This window comes from Prosopis cineraria, unplaced genomic scaffold (assembly GCF_029017545.1).
Source record: "Prosopis cineraria cultivar Desert tree isolate PC_DT_omini unplaced genomic scaffold, ASM2901754v1 PC1433, whole genome shotgun sequence".
NCBI classification, from domain to species: domain Eukaryota; kingdom Viridiplantae; phylum Streptophyta; class Magnoliopsida; order Fabales; family Fabaceae; genus Prosopis; species Prosopis cineraria.
The window spans coordinates 23735-29734 of NW_026556758.1; the positions used below are offsets into that span (position 1 = coordinate 23735).

Genomic DNA, 6000 nt, shown 5'->3' on the forward strand with positions numbered 1-6000 from the left:
AAGCTGCTGATTCCCTCTCCAAGCCTTTTAATATGGCTGTTACCATGCCCCACAATTCATTTCTTGAAGAAATAAAAAGCTATTTGAAGGACTCGAATGAATTACATATGAAGATTCAAGAGTTCAATGAAGATTCGGGTAAAATGAATGACTTTAGTTTGCATGAAGGACTTACTTGACTGGAAAAATAGAATTGTAATACCTATATATGCCACTGAGTTAATTCTAAAAATCTTGCAAGAATCCCACTTCTCTCGTGTTAGGGGACACTTGGGTTCCTTGAGAACCCATGCCTGGATTTTTTTTTTTTTTCTCATTTCCATTGGCCTACAAGAAGGGATACTAGAGATTATATCAGGAAGTGCAGAATTTATCAATAGGCTAAGAGCTCCCAAACACTTCCCTAGTGGGTTGCTGAATCCTTTACTCATACCTTGCAAATATGGGAAGACATGGCCATGGACTTTGTGACGGGTTTGCTCGTTTCTAAATGTTTTTCTATTACTATCGCAGTTGTAAATAAATTATCAAAATATGGACACTGTACACCTCTTAAAGCTTCTTGCAATAGTGCTCAAGTTGCAAAAGCATTTGTTAATTTAGTAGTTAAGTTACATAGGATCCCAAAGTCGGTTGTTACAGAAATGGACAAGGTATTCACCAACTCATTCTAGCAGCATCTATTTAAGCTTCAAGGCAGTACTTTGAAAATGAGCTCTTCCTATCATGTTTAAATAGATAGGCATAGTGAAGCTTTGAATAAGTGCCTCGAAATGTACCTGCAATGCTTTGTATTTGATGAACCCAAACAGTGAGTCAATTGGTTAACATGGGCTGAATTTTGGTGCAATACTTCCTACCAATTTGCAACTGGCATGACACCCTTTCTAGTAGTGCATGGGAGGGATCCTCCCAATTTAATTGGCGCATCCTCTTCGGCCGAAGCACCTTCTGATGTTCAAGAAGTGTTGGAGCAGCGCGTGACATGTTATTGAATCTCAAACAACATTTGGTTAAGACCCCATGAAGAAATTTGCTGATAAAAGAAGGACTGAGGTCCATTTTGAAGTGGGAGATTGGGTTTTCCTGAGGTTCCAGCCCTATAAACAAAACACGGTGTAGTAGTGTAAGAATTAAAAATTGGGCCTGAAATATTTTGGGCCATTTTAGGTTGTTGAAAAGATTGGGTTCATGGCTTACTCTAGCTTTTTCATGAGGCCTGAATCCACTCAGTCTTTCATGTCTTGCTCCTCAAGAAATGTGAAGTTAACCCTTTTGATCACTACTTCCATTACTCATTGTTGATGAAGGGCCAATGTTGTCTTCTCGTACCTTTTGGGGCACCCAGGTAGTTAATATTCACAATGAGGAAATGAAACAATATCTCATTCAGTGGGATGCGGAGATTGATCCTACTTAGGAAAATGAATCCTTCTTAAAGAACAATGATCCACACTTTGACCTTGAGGACAAGGTCAATCTTGAGGAGGGATGCCATGGAACGACTACTGGCTGTGACAATGACTTGGCAAGACAAAGTGGATGATCAGCTAGAGCTAGCAAACAAAGACGAGGATGCAAATCAGATTTAGGTACCTTTGGGACAAGTGTCACAAGCACGGGACAGGGTTCCTTCCTTTCTCTTCTCTTCTTTTCCCTCCTTTTCCCAATCCTCACCATTCATCAAATTTGTAATTTAAATAAATTCATTAAATAAAATTAAATCAATGGTGGGAATAGGGAAAATGAGAGAAAATAAAGGGAGGAACCTCTCTCCCCACAAGCACAGTACCCTGCAAGCTGAGCGTAGCGAAGCATTTGGAGGGGCACTAGCATTCGCAAGCCACCTCTGTGGTTCAAGGATGATTGGGGGCTATTAGCAAGGGGGAAATCAAGGGTTTGGGGTAGAGAAGTTTTGTGATCTTATCCTTCTGGTTTTAATGTTCTTCCCCTCCCTCTGATTGTAATTTCTTCCCTTCTTTCTGCTGCATTTTCCGGATGTTCTTAGACCATTCGGCTATTTCAATCAAAGATATAAGTACCCGTGACTTGATTTCATATCATTTCTTGAGTTATTGTTATTTGATTTCCTCGAATATTTCAGGTGACCATTCTAGGACACTTGGCTGTGCTGACTCCTAAAACACATAACTTAATCAAGGCAACAAACCATGAATAATAAATAATTAAGAGACTCAATTTATCCTTATGTCCCAAATTGGTTTTCCCGATTTGTCAACTCTAAACACTGTTGTGAGCAATGTGAGATTATCTCCAAAACTTTCGCAGCCACCCACATCACTTTCTAACGAAACCGCCATTTCTATGTATGATTTGCTAATTGCTAGCAACCCAATTTCCACAAACATTTACTTTACGCTGACGTGTTTGTGTACTTTGTTTTGTCTAAAAGAAAAAAAGAAAAAAAAAACTATGAAATATACAAACCCACCATATCAAAGTCTAAGAAACCTACACCTCTCATGAATGGCGCAAAAGCAGCCTGAAACTGAACTCGTACGGCATTATTTGTACCAGCTGAGAGACAGGAGGCTCTCTTCCACTTCTCTGGAGGCACTTGATTGTTTCATTTCTGAGGTCATGAGGAAGTTGCAGGCAAACCCAGTCCAGTAAAGATTCTAAGTCCTTTGCAAAATCCAGTAAATACCAGTCGAGCATTTTGGGATTATGACCTTGTTTGTGTTTGTAATGCCAACCGCTGCCTGTAAATAATCTCTCTTTGCTGCTTCTAATTCGTTCTCAACTTGAGATGCTGTGTACACCCTCACCTTCATATACACGCAGGACACGAGATTTATACACTTATCCACATCAAGAAACAGATCTAGACTATGACAACAATGTTACTACTGGACATTTTTGGCGGATACCAACAAGTGGTATTAAATGAATCTCTCACAACCCAAGAACAACAACCTTGGCCTAAGTTTCAAAAGTATGAAGATTTGTGTGCTCACAAACAACTAATCAGTGTAAAGATGGCTAAAATATTGGTAAGTTGAAGTGGGGAGAAGAAAACATACTGCAGGTGAAGACCAGCTTCCACAGGAGAGTGCGAATGTAACCAAGGGTTCAGACCATTCCAGTCCAAACATGCTTCTACTGATAATCTCGTCGTTTTTTTGTGATTTTGGGCATGACTGTTGCAGGAAGCGAAGTTGAAAAATCAATGGATGAATTATAATCAATTTGAAGACAATTATATAACTGTTCAAATAGCAAGGACTTTGAAGAAAAAGGAACTTCATCAGGTCTAAAAGCACATTGCATGATTGGGGAACTTACAAACTTCAGGTGATAAGGCAGTCTCAGAATGAAATGCTCTATCGTAATTGCATTGAGCAACTGGCCCCCTACTACTAATGTTGCCTGGTAAAAACATGGACAAATATGAATCAGCTTGAATTTTCATGTAAAACTAGTCTTTGCATTAATCCTTCTGAAAAGTGACTCAGGTGTGTGTAACAAATTTGTTTATTTTGGAGTCTAATGTGTACTGAATTTTTGAAAACTTAAATTAATTGTCCTTGCAATATGTAAACCTTAAACTGCATTGTCCTGATCAATGTACCTCCTGCATTAGCGCCACAACCATTTCAGGACTCTCTGGTATGCCTTGTCTCAAATATGCCTAAAACATCCAAAATCAAAATGAGACCTGTCTTCTGCCATAAATTACAGCAAGATGAAGCTAATTTGTGACAGGACAGTATATCTTACATTCAACATGCAGGAATTATAAGTGTTTATCCAGAATGCGAGTTTCTGATGATGAGTAAGACCCTTCAATTTCACAGAAGCAAGCTTCCCAAGTAGGAACCTGAATACCAACCACTTTATCAGGTTAGTTACGGACACTCATTGATTCTATCAATCAATAGCTAAAAAGAATTAGCCTTTCAAAACTTACTCAAGTCTACGGATCAGAAACAATGCATTTGTTGTTCTGTTGAGATCAACCGTTGACGCTTTCACTTCACATAGATTTTTATAGGGACCAATATCTCTCTTTTTGGATTGAGGATTAATGCCATAGGGATCATTGAGCTCTCCTAATCTGTCCTTCGATGTGCATATTCTGATAAATATGCTGCACAAGCACTTCACAATATCCTCTGATATTCCATTAGGCGTGATATCAACTTCTGATGCTCTATCACCTGCTCTTTCCTGATCTGTTAATCTCCACTCCAGCTGAACAAGCAAAAGCCGTCATTGAAATTGGAAATATTTGACAAGTGTGCAATTTTACTGAAAATCATTGATCCAACTCATCTAAAACTGATGGCAACAAAACTACAGGAGTGCTGAAATTGAACCTGTTGAAATAACTACAACTATTTCAGAGATTGTTTCTTGAAAGTGTTAATGTAAGTTACCTGTAACTTCTCTGCCGATTCCTGTTTGACAGGAGTTTTCTTCACTGGAGTACTGGCTTTGGAAGTTTTCTTTTCTGGAGACTGCGTGTCCTTCATGACAGCATTACTAAACGATAGATTCTCTTTCCCTCTTCCTTCTTCTGGGATAGATGAGATTGAGTTTGCTTTCTATGCAATTGTTTCCCAGCGGTGTTATCAGAGATAGTAGTGTCAGATGAAAATAGTAGCTTTCTACTGGAAGTACTTCTGGCAATAGGAGGCTGAGGCCTAGCCATGGTTGTTAGATTAAACTCGCTTTGAGACAAAGATTTTGATCGTTGGTGTTTGGAGCTCCTGAGTGAGTTTTGCTCAATCGAATCATTCAAAATTTCCAAATTTCTCTTAGAGGAAGTGTACACAGCTTCCTGGTATAAACCTTTCCTGAAATTCACAACCTGTTCTTCTAATCGTACCACCTCCTCCTCCAGTACTGCTACTTCAGCAAGAAGCTCCAATGTCTGAATTCCAAAAACAATTCATTTTAGATATAAAGAGATGAAAGCACAAAGTTCTAGGATAGCAGTAAATAAGAAAGACAAACATAGAGAGATGCTAACATAAGGAGGAAGATACGGAGGAAGTCGTGGCAGAGCTCCCAGAGGTCTCGTAAATGCTCTTTCTAACGCCCTGTGAACATTTCTTCGTGTCTGAGCTTTCTCTTCAACTTATCTACCTGTAAGTGTGAACAGATATCTAAATTGATAAATTATTTATAGAAGTAACAGTTAGTTGAAAGAAGTAAATGAAACATGTGAGAATGATGGTGTACGTCTTGTATCAAGGCCATTTCCTTTCTCTGTTGGATCGACGTCCATTTTCAAGGTTTCTGGGCACCCATCGCTCTGCTCCCTCGAGTTTCCATCTTGCCCTGCATTTTCACAGTCAGTAATGAATCTGTTTTATAAGCAAACTAATTTGACTGTTCAACAAAGAAGCTGAAGCACAAATCTATTCGTTTCTTCAGATCAGAGATAGAACCCAATTTTCGGATGCGGACCAAAGCCTTCACATTTCCAATTTATGTCGATTGAAGAGTTCGATAAGAATAATTCTCAAAGGAGTTGGAAAATTTCATGCTTGTGATCAAAGCAGTTCTTGATTTAGGCTCTGAATCAAGGTTTTCGTTTACAAACACACGGAGAAGTTCATTTCAAATAACGTGAAAATTTTGGAACCTTTGATGGTAGAGAGCCTAATTTTCTGGAGAAATTGACAAACATAACAGGGTGCTTGGTTCTTCAAGATCTCCCCAGGGGACACCAGAAAAACAAGATAAAATCTGTAAGAAGAAGAGGAAGAAGAGGAAGAAAAGGAGAAGGAGAAATTTATTACTTTATTTTCATCATTTAAAGAAGCTTTGGTTGCCTGAAGGGGAGGTGGTGGTCGTACTGGTTCGTGCTCTGGTATTCATCTGCTTTCCACTTTCCCGGGAAACGAGAAAGAATACAATGCAATATAACTTTATTTATCCTGTAAGATGGGCAATAAGAGGTTGAAGTTAACAGTTAAGCCATTGATAAAGTGAAATGCAATATCAAAGCAGCATGCAATTATACAAAAA

General features: G+C 38.8%; 1 pseudogene; it reads right to left on the bottom strand.

Annotated features, from left to right (window-relative positions):
* Positions 1-991: 991 nt before the first annotated feature.
* On the bottom strand, positions 992-5226 carry LOC129300108 (uncharacterized; annotated as a pseudogene).
* Positions 5227-6000: the final 774 nt, after the last annotated feature.